The 23,395-nt window shown below is 44.1% G+C and overlaps 1 long non-coding RNA gene across 1 annotated transcript in view; it reads left to right on the top strand.

The window, feature by feature from the left end:
• The window catches only part of LOC124550844, a 133,780-nt gene extending 111,603 nt beyond the window's left edge, over positions 1-22,177 (top strand). The window contains exons 2-3 of the long non-coding RNA XR_006967732.1: positions 453-549; positions 22,081-22,177. This is a non-coding gene — a long non-coding RNA (uncharacterized LOC124550844). The remainder of the gene's footprint in view (positions 1-452; positions 550-22,080) is intronic.
• Positions 22,178-23,395: the final 1,218 nt, after the last annotated feature.

Consider the following 23,395-nt stretch of genomic DNA (forward strand, 5'->3'; position numbering starts at 1 on the left):
CAGCTCGGCTCAGGGGAGGGCGCAACGGCTTCACCACCGAATCAGTGCATGCGGGCGCCAGAGGGGGATGCAGCGTCACACTGATAAGTGGGCTCGTACCGTCAAGTTCTTCGTAAACGCTACTCGATTTTGTATCACTGAAATAATATAACACACCCTCTCAACATGTGGAATTTTATATCGTTTCCTCCTCTCCTATGAGTGCTTCACATGTTTCGTCAGGCAGTGTATACTCACTGACTGCGGCGTTTCTTCATTGGTGGGGCTGAACCGCAACAGTTCTTTTATGGGGTGACGCAACTCTGTTTATTTTAATTTTGGAATATCTTCATAACTTTTAAACTCCTTTTGTCTTTTACATGGCCGATGTAGATCGAAAGCGGTCATTTCATTTTAAAGTATCGTGATTGTGCAGACAATAAAATATTTTTATGATTTCATTCCATTCGCAGATGTAAGCCTGGAGTTGCGGAACAGCCAAGCAGCAGTCGCTTCCTTGACGATGGTGTGCCATCTCTGAAACGACTGGGACGTCAGCAGAAGAAACGAGTGAGTACAGCCTGACTCTTCAGTCAAAACACTGTTCTGTTGTTTCCTGGAGTCGTCTCCAGCACCTCTGTCTCATCATCAGCTGATCGATATCAACAGTTGGGTGTATACCTCCTCTAGACTTTTCCACCCACTGCAGCCCCCACCTACAAGCACCCGTTTTGCTACTGTATGTCTTGACTTTCGCTGGGGATAGCAATTTATTACCTCCTTACTCTTGACAGTATTCGTGACACATTTTAAGACTCTATTCGCATAGAACACTGAATGTGCCCCAGCTATATCAGAAGATAATAAGTCATACACACTGACATGCGTGAAAAACTGTCAGATCGTCCACGACGTTTAAATTTAGTGGTTATTTGCCACCATTTCTGTTCGCAATACATTTCACAGACAGCGCCAACACAGGTCGCTGAGTGTATCTCCGAAATTATATCACTGTACGATTCATAGTTCAGGACTTATGACGTAATAAACATTGAGCTGCATGAAAACGAAACTGCAGGGTGAATTTCGATATAGCTACAGGCGAAATGTGTGTACGGATACGTGTGAAATACGTTAAACACATCTGAAATATATCTGACACGTGCGTACGCAGGCAAAGCCATGGCTAAAAAGCACCTCTTACACTTCTGAATGTTCAACAAAATATAGTATAGATACGTATGACTTACTGTCTAGAAGGAAGTACTATGGGATAAGAACGAGCAACCGCCCCTGTTAGGCTAGGGGTGGCAACGTAGAGAGGGAAGCGGTGAAGGTAGAGATGGATAGACAGGGAAGGGGAAGGAGAACATAAACACGGACAAGAGGGAGTGGAAGACGGACAGAGAGACGGGGAAGGACAAGATGGGCTAATAGTTGGTGGAGGAGACCAAACAGCGAGATCGTCGCTCTCATCGGATTAGGGAAGGAAGGCGGCCGTGCGCTTTGAAAGGAACCATCCCGGCATTTGCCTGAACTGATTTGGGGAAATAACGGAAAACGTAAATTAGGATGGCCGGACGCGGGATTCAACCGTCGTCCTCCCTAACGCGAGTCCGGTGGATAGGCTAATAGAGTTGAAATAAATACATACCCGGGGAACACTGGGCATTCAGGTAGAATATTCTCATATATGTGAGTGCCCGGACACTCAGTTATAGAGCCTAGTCCTTGACGGCGATTGTTCATCAGAGACAAGGAAATTGTCAAGAGTGCCCCAGGATCGCTCTTTTCTCTATATACATAAACGAGCTGACGGATAAGGTGAACAGCAACCTGCTGCTGTTTGTTGATGGCACTTTACTGTGTTGGAGACGTCGTTGAGTCACCGCGGTAGGACACAGAAAGACTCAGACATATTTTCATTCAAGGCAGCTTGCTATAATTGTAGAATAATGTAAGTGAAACCAAGAGCTGTTTCAGCGATATTTTCTATTTTGGTGTAAGGTGGTCTTTGATGGCTCGTTACAGAGTAATGACTTAATAACGAGTTGTAGAGAAAAACTGCCAAGCGTAAGGAAATACTGAGTTAATCGAAACCTCACAGGTTGCTCAGGGACATTTTCTGAATATTTTGGTGTAACAGATCCGCTGCACATTCGGCCAGAATCTTGACACCCTGGCCTAAATTTTGAAGTCCGTCCCAATATGGCGAAAATGGGTTTAAGAGGGTTTCTGACACTTCTGATAACGAGTTTCATATCAGAAGCGAAAAATTCAAAATGGTGGATCCAATGAGCGACAGAAGGCGCACAATAACACCGAAAGTCCTGCGGTGTGCGGAAATAGCTCAGCACGGAACCGCTGCTGCGCCACTCCCCCACTGCATTCAGTGAACCCATACGCGAACTGCACGCCCACCATCTCTTCATCAGTAAACCTACACGTATGTGTTTCGCATCACTGACAGCGGCTCACTAGAACCGCCGGCAGAAACTACGAGACAGGACCGAGAAGTGGTGGATGTAAGCTCGAGGTGGAAGAGTGAAGTGGTCGTTACTGCCGTCAGCAAAAAATTGGTTCAAATGGCTCTGAGCACTATGGGACTTAACATCTGTGGTCAGCAGTCCCCTAGAACTTAGAACTACTTAAAACTAACTAACCTAAGGACATCACACACATCCATGCCCGTAGCAGTCGAACGGTTCCGGACTGAGCGCCTAGAACCGCGAGACCACCGCGGCCGGCTGCCGTCAACAGAAGGTACCGTAGGTCAAGCTGCACTGTTGTGCGGATAATTTCAGTGGTATCTGATACAGAGATGTAAAATCAAATTAAATGCTATTAGTCTGTAACGAGCCACTGGACACAGCACACTTGGGTCAGAATCCCGAAAAAGTGGCCAAAAAATGAAAAAAAACGAAGTTCCGTTTAATAGGTTGGCTAAACGATGAGTTTGGCCTTAAGTAAGACAAAGGCACCTAAGAGGTAATTCTGACGTTGCGGTTGATAATGGTGGCAAGAGTAAAGAAAAATCAAGACTCGTTCATAGGATTTGTCGACCTGGATAATATTTTCGACAATGTAGAATTGTACAAGATGTTCGAAATTCTGAGAAAAAATAGGGATAAGCTATAGGGAGAGACGGGTAATATACAATATGTACATGAGCCAAGAGGGAATATGTAGTTCAAATGCCTCTGAGCTCTATGGGACTTAACTTCTGAGGTCATCAATCCCCTAGAACTTAGAACTACTTAAACCTAACATCACACACATCCATGCCCGAGGCAGGATTCGAAACTGCGACCGTAGCGGTCGCGCGGTTCCAGACTGAAGCGCCTAGAACCGCTCGGCCACCCCGGTCGGCAAGAGGGAATAATAAGAAAGAAGGACAAAGAACCAAGTTCTCGGATTGAAAAGGCTGTAAGACAAGCAATTATGGAAAAAAAAAGAAAGGTTCAGGAGTGGAATTAAAATTCATGGTGAAAGGATATCAATGATACGATTCGCTAATGACATTCCTATCCTGAGTGAATGTGAAGAAGAATTACAGGAGCTGTTGAATGGAATGAACAGTGTAATGAGTATAAAAATCGATGAAAGACGAAAGTACTGAGAAGTAGCAGAAATGAGAACAGCTTAACATCAGGATTGATAGCCACGAAGCAGATGAAGTTAAGGAATTCTACTGTCTAGGCAGCGAAACAGGCAATGATGGAAGAAGCAAGGATGACATCAAAAGCAGACCAGCAAAGGCCAAAAGGGCATTCCTGCCCAAGAGACTGGAGTGCAGACTGTGGGAAAACCTGAAAACAAGAGCATCGAAGCATTTTTGTTCAGAGAAGCAGACCGACTTTTCCTTAAAGTGAAGGCTACTCCAGAATGTATGTACTTAATTAAGAACACTTATTTCATTATTTAATCATGAGCTAACAGTTACTTTTTGCTTATTAACTTCTTACCGGAATGTAAGCAAAAACTTTGTAAAACGTGTACGAAATAAAGAGATAAGTTTTAGATTACATGACATTCCACCTTCTTTTTCATTCCGTCTGTAAGTATGTAATATTATCTTTGCGAATACGCCATAAAATCCAGCTAGTAGCCGCAACTATGACTTTGACACATGTTTTAAACGACAGTTTCAAAATGTCGTTATTACGCAGAGAAAATAGAAAATTTTACCGCACTGCAACAGCCAGACATTATGTCAGAGTGCTCGCGGTACAATATGGCAAGAGGGGTACATTTTTACCTATCGGTCAGCTGTCGGCAAATGCGCAGAAATCAACAAACAAGTCGATAATGCAATACCGCCTAAGCTATGCCCGAAAGTCATCTCGTGTGAAAATATGGGGGATGTGTTCTGGAGACTTCTGCCAATAACCCATGCCTACATTTCTTCTTTGCGGAAACCATTCACCGGGGAACTGAAAACTTTGTCGTCGGAAGCAACCGCCCGCTTGGAACCTGCTACAGAGGATAATGAAGAAGCAGATGATCCGGATGTTGAAGAGGATCAAAATGTTAGTGAGGAAGATGAAGAAGAAGGAAATGAAGATGGAGAACAACAATCATAAAAGGTAGCGGATTAGGAAAAATTTTAAAACTTTCAATTTTTATTGCTAATATATATTTTCTGTAATACAGATAGTAATAGTACCAGTTGTGTGATAAAGTTAACCATTAAAATTATAGTCACCGTAAACACTTTTTGTCCACTTCATTAATTTTTTCCAGATTCTTGTCGCCATATTGGATCCACCATTTTGAATGATTCGATCCTGATATAAAAATCGTTATCAGAAGTGTCAGAAATCCTCTTCGCCATATTGGGATAGACTAAAATTTTGGCCAGGTTTTCAAGATTCTGGCCCAATGTGCGGCAGAACCATTATGCCAAAATATTCAGAAAATGTCCCTGAGCAACCTGTGGGGTTTCGATTAACTCAATATTTCCTTACGCTTGGCGGTTTTTCCTTACATTAAGACTTTTGTGAAAGCTAATACTCGGCACAAGGTAGCGATCACCGCTTGCGCTTTTCTCGACGGAGTGATGCATTCCATTCCACAGTCGGCATACCTAGGTATCGCACGTTGCGTCAGCTGTTTGCCCTCACAGGCGGGCAGACTCAGAGTAGCGCCTGACTGCTACTAACGATGTTTACCAGCCCCTCACCTCGTTCGCTACCCGACGTGGCCGTATCAGACGAAAACAAATACTTCCACTTGTCGGAAGGCGACTCGGTAGTCTGTTTAGCTGTCTGCGATCCCCACACCGAGGCGACGCAGCCTCAAGGATATTTCCAATGTTAATGGCTGGCAGCTGGAAGCGCCCGACCAAAACCAAATCTGCGCAATACGCACCGGTCTTGGTTTCGTCCTCTTCTACGGCTACATACAAGCTCAGCAAGCCACGATACGGTGCTCGTCGGAGGGTACCTTACACCACTAATAATATTACCTTCCCTGTTCCACTGGTTTGTTGGTTCTGAGCACTATGGGACTTAACATCTTAGGTCATCAGTACCCTAGAACTTAGAACTACTTAAACCTAACTAGCCTAAGGATATCACATACATCCATGCCCGAGGCAGGATTCGAACCTGCGACCGTAGTGGCCACGCGGTTCCAAACTGAAGCGCTTAGAACCGCACGGCCACAGCGGCCGGCCCCTGTTCCACTTTCTTCCGTACAAGTCCAGATTTCTGTTATCTTGTCTTTGCAATCATTACACTAGATGTACGGCAGGCTTTCAATAAGTAACGCAACACATTTTTTTTTTCTGAAAGCAGGTTGGTTTTATTCGATATTCGAGTGCACGATACTATTGCCACTCATTCGCCTACAAACCTTATTTTTCAACATAACAATTTCCGTCCAGTGGGACTGCGTTACGCCGCTTTACCGGGAGGGCCTGTGTTCCCACATGGCACCACCCTACTGGTCAACATCGGAGCTGACGTCTGGCTGCATAAACAGCCCCCCCCCCCCCCCATGTCCAAGTAATGCTTCCCACTGACTCCATCCAAACAGATGACAGGCGGAATGTGCAAGACCCGGGTCTGTAGGGTGGGTGACTACTGTGACCTCCTGTCAGGAGCGCAGAGTTATGTGAGGCCCGGCCCGGCCCTGCCCGGCGATGTCACGCGCTGTTAACAGCCAACTGCCCAACACTACAATGGCAGACAACAACGCAAACTAGCCACAGACTGCACACAGCACAGCCAGTGATTGTCATACAGAGCGCTGCGTGGCGGTACCAATAAGAAAACATAAACAGCCTACTTACAATATTTCCACATTTAGAGCAAGATGCCATTAATCACTCCGAACAGAAATTCAGTCTAACTCATCCTACTATAACATTACAGGTCGCGATTGAGCTATGAGGTCTTGAATATTTTATTTGTATCTGTCAGTTGCTATGGAGAAACTGAGATTGGGGGAGATTTATTTATATAGTTTTGCGTGATTAAGTCCCGACGCTATGCAAAGCTGTCATTTATTTACGTGCGATTTGCGATGTGTTGCGTGTTACTTTCCGATAATAAAACATATTTTTTCTGATTACCGTTAAAATATAATAGCGATAAATGTTTGAGATCATTTGGAATAATATTTTAATAACTATGAAGATGACGTGACGTCATTCATTTACTCCTAGAAAAAAAAAAAAAACAGTGTTAATTCTGCGTTTATGAACGGTCAGTGTCGGGATCTGTAATTACGATTCCAGAAATAATTAATTGGACGAAGTTCAATTGTACACAGTCGCGTGGGACGAATTATGACCTAGAAATTTGTTGTACAAGGTGCATTCAAATTCTAAGGCCTCCGATTTTTTTTCTCCTGACTGGAAAGAGATAGAAACATGCGCATTGTTTTAAAATGAGGCCACGTTCATTGTCAGTACGTCCCAGAGATGGCAGCACCGTACGGCAGATGGAATTTTATCGCCAGCGGCGAGAATGAGAACTGTTTTAAATACTTAAAATGGCGACGTTTTCCTTACTTGAACAGAGTGCAATCATTCGTTTTCTGAATTTGCGTGGTGTAAAACCAATTGAAATTCATCGACAGTTGAAGGAGACATGTGGTGATGGAGTTATGGATGTGTCGAAAGTGCGTTCGTGGGTGCGACAGTTTAATGAAGGCAGAACATCGTGTGACAACAAACCGAAACAACCTCAGGCTCGCACAAGCCGGTCTGACGACATGATCGAGAAAGTGGAGAGAATTGTTTTGGGGGATCGCCGAATGACTGTTGAACAGATCGCCTCCAGAGTTGGCATTTCTGTGGGTTCTGTGCACACAATCCTGCATGACGACCTGAAAATGCGAAAAGTGTCATCCAGGTGGGTGCCACGAATGCTGACGGATGACCACACGGCTGCCCGTGTGGCATGTTGCCGAGCAATGTTGACGCGCAACGACAGCACGAATGGGACTTTCTTTTCGTCGGTTGTGACTATGGATGAGACGTGGATGCCATTTTTCAATCCAGAAACAAAGCGCCAGTCAGCTCAATGGAAGCACACAGATTCACCGCACCAAAAAAATTTCGGGTAACCGCCAGGGCTGAAAAAATGATGGTGTCCATGTTCTGGGACAGCGAGGGCGTAATCCTTACCCATTGCGTTCCAAAGGGCACTACGCTAACAGGCGCATCCAACGAAAATGTTTTGAAGAACAAATTCCTTCCTGTACTGCAACAAAAACGTCCGGGAAGGGCTGCGCGTGTGCTGTTTCACCAAGACAACGCACCCGCACATCGAGCTAACGTTACGCAACAGTTTCTTCGTGATAACAACTTTGAAGTGATTCCTCGTGCTCCCTACTCACCTCACCTGGCTCCTAGTGACTTTTGGCTTTTTCCAACAATGAAAGACACTCTCCGTGGCCGCACATTCACCAGCCGTGCTGCTATTGCCTCAGCGATTTTCCAGTGGTCAAAACAGACTCCTAAAGAAGCCTTCGCCGCTGCCACGGAATCATGGCGTCAGCGTTGTGAAAAATGTGTACGTCTGCAGGGCGATTACGTCGAGAAGTAACGCCAGTTTCATCGATTTTGGGTGAGTAGTTAATTAGAAAAAAAATCGGGGCCTTAGAAGTTGAATGCACCTCGTAGATGTATGCAGGTCAGTCAGTTTCGTGACAGGCTGGTAAGCATCACGAGTGTGTCGCGGTATCAAGACTGCTTTCGCGCCGCCGATGGTTTGCTTTAAACTCGCGAAAATACAATTTACTCGAATTCCTAACGCGAAAGGGTAGAATATTTGATGAGCCATTGTGGAGGACGTCAATTTGGATAGAAATATCATTTTCAAAATCCAATATGAATCCTGTTGATCGAAGTAGCCTAGCAACCCAAAATCTCATACGTGGTTATCAGCAGAAACAGTGTACTATTTTTCATGCACACGTTTGCACTCTACATCGAGGCCTGGATGATTTGTGGGCGCGAAATAAACATCTGAAAGTATTTGATTAAATAAAAAGGAAAAATATAAAGAAGTTAATTCGTATATTTTGTTATTTCATGAACAGTGATATTTTCTTATAGTGGTGTAGAGCCTTACGTATTATTAATATTGTGACATCGCTACGGTTGTAGGTTCGAATCCTGCCTCGGGCATAGATGCGTGTGATGTCCTTAGGTTGGTTAGGTTTAAGTAGTTCTAAGTTCTAGGGGACTGATGACCTCAGATGTTGGGTCCCATAGTGCTCAGAGCCATTTGAACCATTTTGTTTGAAGAAGAGATGACAACGACGACATACACGTATACATATGCAAACGGTATACGTAGCGCCTTACAATACAACAACACAACAGATGTCACGGTATACTCCATCCTTCTAACGTCACTCAACGACCGCACTTTCCCGTACATCATAACGTTACCAAAGAAACAGTCGCAGCTTTAAAGCGTTTATTTACGATTCTGTCGACAGTTGCAGTATTTGTATTTGCCTACTAGTTTACCTCACAGATTCATTTTACATTCTGGTCTACTGAGGCTGCACTCACAGTAGCCTATCATAATAATAAACATGACTAACGTAGAAGTAGATTTCCTCGGAGTAGTGAAGCAACTTAAATCACTTCATAAAAGCATGTCTTCCGGTCCAGACTGTATACCAATTAGGTTTCTCTCAGAGTATGCTAATGCAGTCGCTCTATACTTAACAATCATATACAGCCCCTCGTTCGACGAAAGATCGGTACCCAAAGACCGGAAAGTTGCACAGGTCACACCAATATTCAAAAAAGGCAATAGGAGCAATCCACTGAATTTCAGGCCCATGTCATAAACTTCGATGCATAGATTGAACAATAGGGGCGAAAGACTACATCCCTATTTTGCACTCTTTCTAATCCGAGTACTTCGTTCTTAGTCGTCCAGTGTTATTATTCCCTCTTGGCTCTTGAACGTGTTGTTAATATTAACCGCCTCTACCTGTAGCGTCTCCTATTTTTCTCAGTACATCGAATATCTTGCACCTCTCTACAGTGTTGAACGCTCGTTCCAGGACGACAGATGCTATGAACGTATCTGGTACTTGAATATTTCAAAAATTGGCTCTGAGCAGTATGAGACTTAACTTCTGAGGTCATCAGTCCCCTAGAACTTGGAACTACTTAAACCTAACCAACCTAAGGACATCACACACATCCATGCCCGAGGCAGGATTCGAACTTGCGACCGTAGCGGTCGCGCGGTTCCAGACTGTAGCGCCTAGAACCATTTCATAAATGTAAGTAATTGATTGTGTTTTAGTTAAAGAATATGTCGGGAACGCAAGAATGAAGACATGTGTGTCAGTGACCGCCCTATTACGATCACACAGCCTCGATCACAGCTGAAATTATGGCAAGGTTAACGGTTTCGAATCAAGTTTGCCACCATCGTATCTGTACTAAGAAGGAAAATTTCTGTAACTGATTACTTATGCTTACACAAATGAAGCTGTCATACAGAGCAACAGCTAAACAATTTGAAACCTTATTGCAGATCACTGATACAAAATTTAATCTGTAATTTATGCACAACTACCGTGTTGTTTCGCTCTCAGAATCTTGCGGATGTCTCAGGAGTAGAATTGAAAGCTGTGACACAGCCGCGAATATAAACAGTGGCCCAGGAAGTTTAAAATTTGTTCCTTTAATTTCAGTGTACTAATACAAGTGACTAACCAGATACGACTAATTGGCAATCCACATCTTGTAAAAAATAAATTATGAGATAGTGAAAAGCCGGCCACTGGGGCAGAGCGGTTCTAGGCGCTTCTGTCCGGGACCGCGCTACTGCTACGGTCGCAGGTTCGAATCCTGCCTCGGGCATGGATGTGTGTGATGTCCTTAGGTTAGTCAGGTTTAAGTAGTCTAGGGGACTGATGTTCTCAGATGTTAAGTCCCCTGTATCGAGACTGGTTTAATAAAAACTAGAGAAAAGTTAAGACTGTAGTTTTAATATTTCATATGTTCCAGATAGTGTCCCGCCAGCCGAATACAACACATAAAACGTTCATGCAGTAATGTGAAACAGACAGAAACGACCTTCTTTGGGATGGTGTTCATTTCGAGCGTCTCATTGGCTCGAATGTTGGTTCTATCGTCAAAGCGTTGACGCTTCACGTAAACTTTGCACTTTGTCGTTTTGTGACAAATTCGTATTAATAACCCCAAATTTCGTCACCCATGTTCATTTCTTCCAGAAAAGAATGACGCACATTTTGCAATTCAATCCAGTCACTACAGGCGTCCACATGTCATTTTTGTTGTTGTTCCGGAGTCAAAATTTTCGGGACAAACTTTGAGTACAACACTCTTTTCTCGTCTTCGAAACATTCTAAAAAAACAGTAGAACGAAAAACCAGTCCAAGTTCCAAATTTTTACTTTTGATTCGTTCGATGACTACTTTCGGACCGAGACCTGTTTTCAAATGACCATGTCAAAGTCGAAAACGGCATGGCCGAAGATGTCAAACACGTGCAATGAACATTTACAGTGCGTACAGATAACTGACGGTCACTGCACTTGCTTGACATCTCCGGAAAAGCCATTTTCGACTTTGATATGATGATTTGAAAATGGGTCTCGGTCCGAAAGTAGTTATCGAATGAATAAAAAATAAAAATTTCAACTTGGACTGGTTCATCGTTCTGCTGATTAACAGAAGTTGATAATCCAAGGTACTCCAACATGCTAGAATTTCGTAAATTGTAAAGAATATACTAAAAAATTAGAGATGTTGCCACACTGCGATCTGTGACGAAACACCGTAGACACACTACAAACTCAGATCCGCATTTAGCACTGTCTGCTGACAACTAACTGGCCGAACCCACATCCTGTTGTTTACGGTTGTTGGCCCTAGCTGCCACTGTAGCTACTGCGCTGATATTATTTATGCGCCTGGAAAACGTCTGTCTCGGAACTTTTAGGATGTAAAATGTATTTAGGAATTACAAAGTGTTACAGAAGAGTGCTGAAGATTAGGTGGGTAGACCACGTAACTGATGACGAGGTACTGACCAGAACTGGGGAGGAAAGAAATTTGTGACAAAACCTAACTAGGAGAAGAGATCGGTCGATATGACACATTCTGTGACATCAACGGATCACCAATTTAGTACTGGAGGGAATGTGACAGGTAAAAGTTGTAGAGGGAGACCAAGACGTGAATAAAGTACGCAGATTCGAAAGTGTGTAAGTTTCAGTAGTTATTCGGAGATGTAGAGGCTTGCTCTGGATAGAACAGCACGGAGAGCTGCATCAAACCAGTCTTCGGACTGAAAAACACAACAAAAGCAGAAGTTTTTGTGGTAATAAAATGCAATATATTAAAATCACAAAAGATGTTAATTTCTTTAATTGCCATAACGGAATTAAAATTAATACCCGATTCCACTCTCGCTTTATTGCACTAGGACATCTTTTTAACTGGTATATTACGCCACATATTTTGAAGCTCTTGTATTCTACATGTATGAAATTAGTATCTTTTCATTATGCCTAATTTATTGCTTACGAGATGAAAATTGTCCACAAACCGTATTTGGTTTCTCTTTTATCTGAAAAACTGAAGAAGGTCACTAAAGGCTGACATCAATATTCTGACGACAAACTTTGTGATCACAGAGGGTTCAAATGGTTCAAATGGCTCTGAGCACTACGGGACTTCATATCTGAGGTCATCAGTCCCTTAGAACTACTTAAACCTAACTAGCCTAAGGACATCACACACATTCATGTCCGAGGCAGGATTCGAACCTGCGACCGTAGCAGTCGCGCGGTTCCGGAGTGAAGCCCCTAGAACCACTCGGCTACCGCGGCCGGCTGTGATCACAGACTGGAATTAAAGAAACAAACTGGACGTGGACGTCATGAAGGACTGTTTTAAAAGTTTTTCAATGGAAAAAATCCTTTTTATGGTACTTGAGGAGCCCCATGACTTTATCGCATCAGTCTGAAACAGTCCGTACTGAACAGTGCAACTGGTCTCATTTTTGTTGGTCAGTCACGAATGACGGATAACATGGGTCGAGAACGTGACGCTCGGCCGTGCCAGATCTGGAGATGGCAATCCAGGTGCTCTCTTACGCGTCGCTGGCTGCACTGTGTACTGCGCATCTGCGACCAGACATTTAGCCTTATCAGAGGGCACTGGCAGTTATAGCCTTAACGCCTCACGGATGACGCCTTTCATGGCCCCAGACCCTCCCTAACGCCCCATTAAATACGGCGCGGTGCTCCTGCGCAAATGTCACGAGCCGAAACTCACTATTCACATGAAAGAACTCTGGCCGTGCCTAAAGAAAACACCGCAGACAGTCGTAATGGACGTTTACCGAATGCTTTAAGGATATTCGACTTTACTTGCTGTGGTTAAAACTGCACTGCTATACCTAGGAGCAGAGTGGTTCGAAAATAAGAACAGGGGGCAGAAAATTAGACTCCCCCATAGGACGCCACACTAGCAGCGTCAGTCACCGCCTTGGTAATTGTATCTGACAGCCAGCTAAAGCCCTTCATTAAAGAAAGCCCCTAGCTACCTCACTGCGCGGATGCTGATTACTACACGGTCTACTCGCAGTAATGTCACCACCTGTGAAAAGCCTCAATAACTACTTTTGCAGCCCGAGACGTGCAGGAAGACAGTCGGTAGCGTCTGTATGGTACCGACCGAGATGTGGAGTCATGTTGACTAAAGTACTATGGTCAGTTGCGCTGGGTTTTCTCGGTTGAGGATCCTTGGTGCTAACAGCCCGATCGAGGTGGTCACACAGAGTCTCGATTGGGTGTAAACCTTGGGAGTTTGGTGGCCAGGAGGGTACGGTAAACTCAATTTGGTACTCTTCTAGGTACATGAAGATAGTAACTGTTCCGAAAGAACAAATACCAATGATGACCATGCAGCTTCTGTAGAAAGAAATGATAATTAATCGAAACCCTGCCAACAGGTGCCGTTGATTTACCTCAGTGGGGACAGCTGAAAATGTGTGTCTCGACCGGGACACGAACCCGGGATCTCCTGCTTACATGGCAGATGCTCTATCCATCTGAGCCACCGAGGGCACAGAGGATAGCGCGACTGCAGGGACTTATGCCTTGCACGCTTCCCGTGAGACCCACATTCTCAACTGTCTACAACCTACATTCGTGATGTTCCCGGTCGGGGCACACATTTTCAGCTGTCCCCATTGAGGTATATCAATAACCCCTGAGCCGGCCGGAGTCGCCGTGCGGTTCTAGGCGCTACAGTCTGGAGCCGCGAGACCGCTACGGTCGCAGGTTCGAATCCTGCCTCGGGCGTGGATGTGTGTGATGTCGGTAGGTCAGTTAGGTTTAAGTAGTTCTAGGGGACTGATGACCTCAGATGTTAAGTCCCATAGTGCTCAGAGCCATTTGAACCATTTCAATAACCCCTGATGGCAGCTGAGGGTTTCGACTAATTACCATTGTTTCTAGAGAAGCTGCATGGTCATCATTGGTATCTGTTCTTTCAGAACAGTTACTATCTTCGTATAGTTAAAGGCTATCTGGCCACTGACCTTTTTCTGTGCGAATTCTCGCCCATTGCTCGAACTCTTACACGGATCGTCACCTTAGTTGGCGCGAGTAATGAGTGAATGGGGAAATATCCTTTAGGAACATTCCGAATGTAGGTCGTGGACAGTTGGGAATGTGGGTCTCACGGGAACCGTGCAAGGGATAAGTCCCTGCAGTCGCACTATCCTCTGTGCCCTCGGTGGCTCAGATGGATAGAGCGTCTGTCATGTAAGCAGGAGATCCCGGTCGGGGCACACATTTTCAAATGTCCCCATTGAGGTATATCAGCAACATCTGTTGGCAGCTGAGGGTTTCGATTAATTATCATCTAGGTACGCATGTACACTGCGAGCTGTGTGAGGCGTCGCGTTGTCCTGCTGGTAGACGCCATCGAGCCGACTAAAATACGAACAGTGGGAAGCGGTGGACGCGGTCCCCAATGATATATGCATACTTGTGTTGATCCGTTGTACCTTACAAAATGGAGAGAACACCCATGGAAACATTATAGAGACCTTATTGCTCTCTTCCCGTTGCAGGGTGTTTGCTTTCCGAGATTTCACGCCATTCACACCAACAGTCATCTACCCGATGGAGCATACAAAGTGTTTCATGTGGTTGCGGTGCTGGCGCGAAAATTCCTGCCCACGTCGCCGGTGAACAGCAGTCAGCGCGGGTGCATGAACCAAGCGCCTGCAACGTTCGCTGAACGCCCGTTCAGGAGTCCCTGTTGGTGGCAGTGCCGAATCTACTATATTTCCGAACGGGGACAAAAATTTGATAGTGGCGCCCTTCCCCCTTCCCTCGAGCGCTTGAGATCGGACGTCAAGAATTTAAAAAAAAAAATCCATTTTTCAAAAGCTGTTCATTTGGTAGCGCACATCCTTCTGAAGAAATGGTTCAAATGGCTCTGAGCACTGTGGGACTTAACATCTCAGGTCATCAGTCCCCTAGAACTTAGAACTACTTAAACCTAGCTGACCTAAGGACATAACACACATCCATGCCCGAGGCTGGATTCGAACCTGCGACCTTTGCAGCAGCGCGGTTCCAGACTGAAGCGCCTAGAACCGCTCGCCCACACTGGCCGGCCCTTCTGAAGAGTTTGATGTATAATACATATATCTTCGACTAAATATAAGACTGTCATTCGGTATTAAGTGTGCCAAAGTGCAGTGGCATGCCTAACCACGCAGTATTCTTCTATCGCACGTCGCTGTATTTCGCTGTGTGGAATTCAAACGTCTATATTTTGTAATGGAAGCCATCAAACCTATATGCAGGACAGTGGAAATTAAAATGTCCTGTGGTGCCTCTCCTGCTCCCAGTCGACAGGTTTGACATTCTACCCTCGTTAAAAAAAACTCACAATTAATGCTAGGTGGGATTATTTGTGACCGGGAAAATAAGAACTCTTCAGAATATTTGCACTTTTCATTGCCTATTTCTCTTTTGTGTGACGTAAAATTAAATATAGGAAACATGAAACCAGTGAAGACAAGAGACAAGCAACACAGGTCCATCTCTTGAGTCCTTAGATCCCAGCATTTGTTCTCTCTTATCTTGCTACAGCTTTATACGACGTGCTATCCTTTGTGCGAAAGAATCTATTACCTCATCAAAGTTCGTCAAACGTTTGGCTACATGAAAAATCAAGACGTCGCTTTCTAATACTGAAAATGCTGTTAGTAAGAATAGTAGCCAACGCTGGTATAGTTTTTCGATCTGATTACGTCTATTTTGTGACTCTCTGTCAGATACAACGAAATAGCTCTATCTAAAATTGCAGCAGTTGTACGAGGATTGACTGAAAGTAAGGCCTCCATCTTCGTAACTCTTCAACAGTTGGTAGCATTGGTATGCGGCAGGTACTGGCTTGCTCCGTAGCCTCTTCTCTACAGCTCCAGTTTGCGGGAAGCCTTAGAACTGAGCGGTTGTGTTGTTACATTGTAAAGTATGGAACCCTGCGCAGACGGTAGGTCAGTGCGAATTAAGCATCGTGCAGTCATTGAATTCTTGACAGCAGAAGGTGTCACCCAAAAGGAGATTCATCAGAGGATGAAAGCTGTTTATGGTGATTGTGTTGATGTGAGTACTGTACGTCGTTGGGCGAGAAAGTTTAAAGATGTTGTGGGAACATCTGACCTGTGTGACAAACAAAGACGTCCTCTGACAGCAACCACCGAGTTTCACAAGCAAAATGTTGACACATTGATTCACGACGATCGTCGTATCACTCAGAGAGAAATGGCATTTCACACCAACGTGTGGGTAACGTTATTGCTTTGCTTGGCTGTCGGAAGATCTGTGCACGATGGGTACTCCGGATGCTGACTGCTGAAATGAAAGCACACCTGAAGGTAACGCCTTTCTCCATTCAGTTGTGACAGGAGACGAAACGTGGGTACACCATTACGACCCGGAGACGGAAGGTCAGCGTATGGAACATCGACACAAAGACTCCGTAACGGCTTCATAAAACTTGTTCATCATTGGCACAAATGTATCCAATTGGGTGGTGATTATGTGGATAAGTGAATATTGGTAATTAAAGATCGCATTCTAAGGATTATTTCTGCGTTTGATTTACTAAAATATTCTCATCCAAACCCAATTAACGAAGGTGGAGGATTTACTTTTCATTCAACCCTCGTAATACACGCCAAATAAGCGAGATTATTTTCCAGAAATGGTCATTTTTCTCCACCTAATTTACATAAATAACGCGACAGAATACAGGGATATTTCCAAAAATTCGTATGTATTCATGGCCAATACCAATGAAAAGAGGAAATTTCAAAGTTTTTGGCGGGAGGGCGGTGATGGTGTGAGAAGCGGCCAGTAGAGTTCGCGCGGCAATAGGGCTGTCATTCCGTTTCACAGTCAGTCGTGAGTGAGATGGCGACTGTGGAGCACGAGGTTTACTGCGTTCTTGAGTTCGCGAAATGTGAGTCGCAAATATCAGTGCAGTGGGTATTTCGTACCAAATTCGGTATTCAGCCACCAAGTCGCAAAATCATTAGCCTTTGGTTTAAGCAATTTAAACAGATTGGGGGGGTGTGCAAAGCACCGGCCGACCGCGTGTGTCAGAGGATGATGTCCGACGGATTCAAGAAAGTTTTGTGCGGCGTTCCAGTGAGTCTACCAACAGAGCCAGTCTAGAACTTGGGATACCCCTACCAACTGTATGGAAAGTTCTGAGACGGCGTTTGCTGTACAAGCCCTACCGATTACAACTTGTGCAGGCTCTCAACCACAGTGACAAAGAGAACCGTCTCGCATTTTGTGGTTATGTGCTAGCAAAGATTGAGGGTGACGCGTTTCTACAGCGTGCAACTTTTAGCGATGAAGCGACGTTCCACCTTAGTGGAAAAGTGAACAGACACAATCTTCACATATGGAGTTTGGAAAATCCACATTCACCATTGCAAAGGATTATGGCTGTGGCCGAGCGGTTCTAGGCGCTTCAGTCCGGACCCACGCGGCTGCTACGATCGCAGGTTCGAATCCTGCCTCGGGCATGGATGTGTGTGACGTCCTTAGGTTAGTTAGGTTTAAGTAGCTCTAAGTCTTGGAGGCTGATGACCTCAGATGTTAAGTCCCATAGTGCCTAAGAGCCATTTGAACAAAGGTTTATGGATTATTTTTCTTTGGGGAAAGAACTGTAACAGGAATCACGTACCCAGACATGTTGGAACAATGGCTGTTCCCTCAAGTTAGGGAAGATTCCCACGACTTTACTTTCCAACAGGATGGAGCTCCGCCCCATTGGCACCGTAATGTACGAGGCTTTTTGAATCATTCCCTTCCTCGGCGCTGGATCGGTCGCAGGATCAAATCAAATGGCTCTAAGCACTATGGGACTTTTTTTTTAACATCTGAGGTAATCAGTCCTCTAGACTTAGACACCTGATGGAACAGTTTTGTGATGGCGAATCTCCCAAATATTTTAAGCTCCTGAGGCAACGTAGTCCACTCCCGATGCCTTGTTTTCACGTTCTGTGATGCGGCGTGGATGGCCGACACCTTGTCAGCCAATTTCCATAGATGCTTACGACAGCCGACCAGCTCCGCCGTTTCCAGTACGCTCGCTGTCAGGCTCCAGGCCGTAATAATCTGTCCTTCTCCAGAATAGATTACTCCAGTGGATTTCTCAGTTTGGCGGCCATGGTTACAATGAATTCGCTTTGGTATCTGCTGCGCTCGTACTGCCTGGTCAGAAATGGTGTTGAGGGATAGGTTGTGCTGAGGAATATCTAAGAAAAAAAGTTCGATACGTTGCACCGTTTCCGAGTTACTTAACATTGAAGTTAGCCAATCAGGCCGTTGCGCGCATAATGCTTAATTCAAGGTAATGGCACGTATTAAACAATCCGAGCCTTTCAAAACTTGGTGATAAATGCCTTCTCACCCATGCTTAATTCAGGAATATGGCGCACATTAAGCGATCCGAACCTTTCAAAAGGTGAATTCGAGCGGCCTGCCAGATACAATTAACTTCAGGTATTCTCATAGCGCAGATGATTGAGCACCAGACTTTTCAACCTTTGTCTCGGATTCGGTCCTTACTACCGTCTCATGCCCAGTCTTTGTTCGGTTTTAAGAAACAAAACGAAGAACGCGTTTGGCGACACCGTCTCTGGCGGGCTGCTTGAATAGCGCACCCAACGGCCTGATTGGCAAACTTCAGTGCTGATTAACTTGGAAACGGCTAACGTATAGAATTTTTTCTTCAATATTATTTCTCGGCACAACCTACCCTACAACACTCTTACGAGCATTTCCACCTGTTTCTGCCCACCCTGCGTACTTCCCTTACTGCGTCACGTACCCGGAACGCAGTAGGTGGGAGTCGACCTGTCGTGGCAGTTGCTCATAATACTTTTGGCTCATCATTGCATCACGGTTATGCATGCTTCAACAATTTTTCCATTTCTCCTCTAGCCATTTCCACTTTCGGTTTTGCACTTGAATCGCTGACTGCAGAAACAACACTTGTCCACTTTTTGGTTAAATTGAGTTAAGAGCTGATTTCCATGTTATGGCGCTCCCTCTATCGAATGAATGCAGAAACAACATTTGTCCATCGTTCTTAATGGGGCAAACAACATCCCGACGTTATGAGTGAGAGGAGAAAGAACACTTGTCCAGGACTAGTGCTATTTCTGCAGCCAACGTTGGCTAGCCTGTTGTGTAATATCGTCTCTGTGTTCGCACGGTTTTTCTTTTGTCAAGCACAGCAATGTTGAACAGGGGAGATATGGATGTACATGATGGTGGTGAAAGTAGAAAGAGGAAAAAAGGTGTAAAGAATGTTGAGTATCTGCGTGAAATCATAAAAAGGTCTCGAAATAAAGGTTTAGGGCACAAAAACTACAGTAGAAAGTTAGTTTCGAAGAAAAGCATTGGTGTGGACTGCAGGTAAGTAATGTTCTAATGCGGGAGGTTATACGTCAGTAAAATAGTAAACTAATGATTTACTGCGTGACTGAAATATCTGTGTAATTTTGTAGATGTCGTAGAAACTGCTTTGGAAGAATTCCTGAACAGGAAAGAAATTAAGTATTTTCACTTTTCTACAACATGACATCAAAGGGCGCACAAGATTCTTATCTCCAAGGGCTGATTACTGTAGGTAATATTTCCAGAAGACGAAGAAGAGTACCAGAAGGAGGCAACTGCAAACCAACATGCAACAATTTTCAGTATTTTATTAATTCCAGCACTGGACTATCAGAGTTACGCAAGAAACCTTTCTTAAGTATCCATGGTGTCACAAAGCAAAGGGTAAGGAAGATAAGCAATCTGCTTGCTTGTGGAAAGTCGCCTAGTGACCAGAGGGATAAAAATGCGCCGGGAACTTAAATCGGTGGAGCAGAAATAAGTTTGATAGTTGATCACGTAAATTCCTATCCCCAAAAAATTACTCACTATGGCGTAAGAGAACAGCGTTATTTAAATAGCCAACTTAATGTCAAAATCATGCATGAACAGTTCAGATTACGACATCCCCAAGCAAGTGATATTAAGTACGAATTTTATTTAAAAATATTCAAACAACGTTTTTCACATACATTTGGTTCAAATGGCTCTAAGCACTATGGGACTTAACATTTATGGTCATCAGTCCCCTAGAACTTAGAACTACTTAAACCTAACTTAACCTAAGGACATCACACAACACCCAGTCATCACGAGGCAGAGAAAATCCCTTTCCCCGCCGGGAATCGAACCCGGGAACCCGGGCGCGGGAAGCGAGAACGCTACCGCACGACCACGAGCTGCGGACTTACATTTGGTCGACCACAAGTTGACACATGTGGTACTTGTGAAGCGCTTCAAAATAAATTATGAAACAAAACACTGAATGAAAAGGCTAAGAGGGTTGCCGCTGCAGAAATGATGGTTCATAATCGCAGGGCTGCTAAGTTTTCTGCTCGTATTGGTGAAGTGCAAGTACTGTCTCAAAAAGACGAGGATGCTGCAGGTATTGCCATAGATTTTATGCGGAATCTATCCCTTCCTACCATTCCAGTTCAGGAAATTTTCTACCTTCGGCAACTCAGTGTCAATGTATTCAATATCCACAGCCTGAAAACAGGATACGCAACATTCTACATTTATCACGAAGGTGTAGCAAAGAAGGGTCCCGATGAAGTCTGCACGTTTCTGCTGGATTACATACGAAACGAGTTGCCACCAAACATAAAATACCTGCATATATTTTCAGATGGCTGCCCAGGGCAGAATAAGGATAATACTATGGTCAGGTTCCTCATGGCAGTTGCAGCATCCCAGCGTTTACTCAGAATTTATCATAATTTCCCGGTCAGAGGCCATTCATTCTTACCCTGTGACAGGGACTTTGCAGTGATTAAGAGGAAAATTCGAGCTGTCGATAGGATTTATAGCATCATGCAGGTTGTAGAACTTATTGTTGCTGCAAGTACCTTTAACAAATACCAGGTTAAAGTTGTTTCAACAGAGTTTGTACTGGCTTTCAAACAATGGTGGCCTAAATTTTATAAACGCAATGCCTTGACTCTGGAAACAATGAACAGCAAAGTGCTCACAAGGAATGAGAAACTATCATTCACCGTTTCAGAATTCATGGAATTTGAATACAACAGTGAGTGTAGTGGCAACGTCATTGCAAAACCATACATTGCAAGTCTGGTGACGCACACTTTTCGTTTACTTCTTGATTTAAAAACAACAGTAACTCTACCGACGGCTGCAGCATACGAAAAATGTGTACCACTAAGTGAGAAGAAAATAGCTGACCTCAAGAAATTGGAGCCATATATCCCTGAAGAGCACCTATCCTTTTACAGAGCTCTCTACAACTGGCCTTCAGTAGACAGCAGAGGACCTGACAGTGAATGATAGACATGGGTACTAGCAATATTTCACTAAGCTTGCTTTTTACCTGATTGTTATTTGTAGTTAAAAGTAGTTGTTCAGAATCTGTTATGTACACATAAAATAAGAATTTTGGTAATGAGAAATAATATAGCTGATCTTCAGAAACTGTTATGTAGCCTAATAATAACAATTTTTGTATTAACATAATAAATTTACAAATAAACTGCTGAATAACAGACTTACATTTCTGGCAACCAATTGATTTCAGAAACAGCACATGTTCACGAAATTTGCGTATGTAAATCATTATATAATCTAATAATTACATAATTGAAAATAGTGTCTGGACATCACCAGAAACTGTGCCGTTCAAAGTAAAATAGAGCTGTCAAAGAAAATAGAATTCTCAGGCCCACAAACTTCTTTTTCCGTTTTTCCCAAAATCAACATGCATAGACTAATGCTGTTTCTGCAACCAGTGATTCACTTTTTGTCAGTTCCATTTCTTATACGTCTTCATTTCCTAAATTCTTACAGGTATTTTCTGGTTTCGTCAGTTAAATTCAGTATCTTGTGAGTTATCTATAGATGTGTGTAGACGGCATGTGCCATTATCTGCTGGACCACAGCACAAGAGACGTCTTGGAGTAACGCCGTGTCGTCTTTCCGTTTTCAGGTGAGCTGCGATCAATCACGGAGTGCGACAAGACGGCTGCTGCCAGGAATCGAACGCGGACCCGTCGCCTTGCTGGAGATGTATGTGACGTGAAGCGGCCGAACACTGTCCGCCTCCTCAGGTGACACAAAGGTGAGACCACATGTACATAAAGTGTACACCGAGCTCCCGTTTAATGATCACAGCTAATGTAGATCCGGGACTGTAGGATAGCCGTGAAGCATGGACCGTCGAATATTGTTTTACCGGGATCTGCTATTCACTAGATTAAAAATAAAATAAAAGAAGCCCGCTAAATGTCACTCTTCAGAGGTTACAGCATTATTTATTTGTCACCAATAGGATGAGCAGTAACCTGCAACTGTTCTTCAATAACGCTGTATTAGACTGGAATATGCTGGCACTGAGTAACTGTAATGATGAATAGAATTTACGTGTGACGTAATGATTGAGAGATTGCTCTGGATCTGGAGAAATGTAATAATGGGGATGAGCAAGGAAAACACTCGTTAATGCTCAAACACAGTAATGGTTGCCCGATGCAGGAACACTCAGCTGAGGAAAATGGTGTGTCAGCACCCCACGTTGGCAACTCGTAAACCAGAACTATCATCTTTATTACGAATTTCAGGTGAAATCGTTCTCTTGAAAATGGGCACTTGTATACAGCGATGCACTATTGAATCGTTTACAGTCTTCTCGTTGGATGGGGTATCCCTAGTCGGCAGCGTAGGCCAAACGTACTCCGCTTATAGAAGTTGCCATGCAGAACTTACGGACGAGATACACGAAGTAACGGAACGTATTGAGAACTTGGTGGAAATAATTCGTGCAGTTCGTTAAGCGCCGACTTCATTGTTATGGATGACAGTTGCGATCTCATCGAACAGCGCACGTAAAGAAGCTGTTGGAACGAGAGGACCTTCGGTGAATATACTGGCCTTTCCTGGTTGAGAATGGAGTGAGACATGGTTGCAGCCTATCCCCGATGTTATTCAATCTGTATATTAAGCAAGCAGTAAAGGAAACAAAATAAAAATGTGGAGTAGCAATTAAAGTCCATGGAGAAGAAAAAAAAAACTTTGAGATTTGCCGATGACATTGTAATTCTGCCAGAGACAGCAAAGGACCTGGAAGAGCAGCTGAACGGAATGGACAGTGTCTTGAAAGGAGGATATAAGATAAACATTAACAAAAGGAAAACGAGGATAATTGAATGTAGTCGAGTGAAATCAGATGATGCTGAGGGAATTAGGTTAGGAAATGAGACACTTGCCGGCCGGGGTGGCCGAGCGGTTCTAGGCGCTTCAGTCTA

This window comes from Schistocerca americana, chromosome 9 (assembly GCF_021461395.2).
Source record: "Schistocerca americana isolate TAMUIC-IGC-003095 chromosome 9, iqSchAmer2.1, whole genome shotgun sequence".
Taxonomy (NCBI): Eukaryota; Metazoa; Arthropoda; class Insecta; order Orthoptera; family Acrididae; genus Schistocerca; species Schistocerca americana.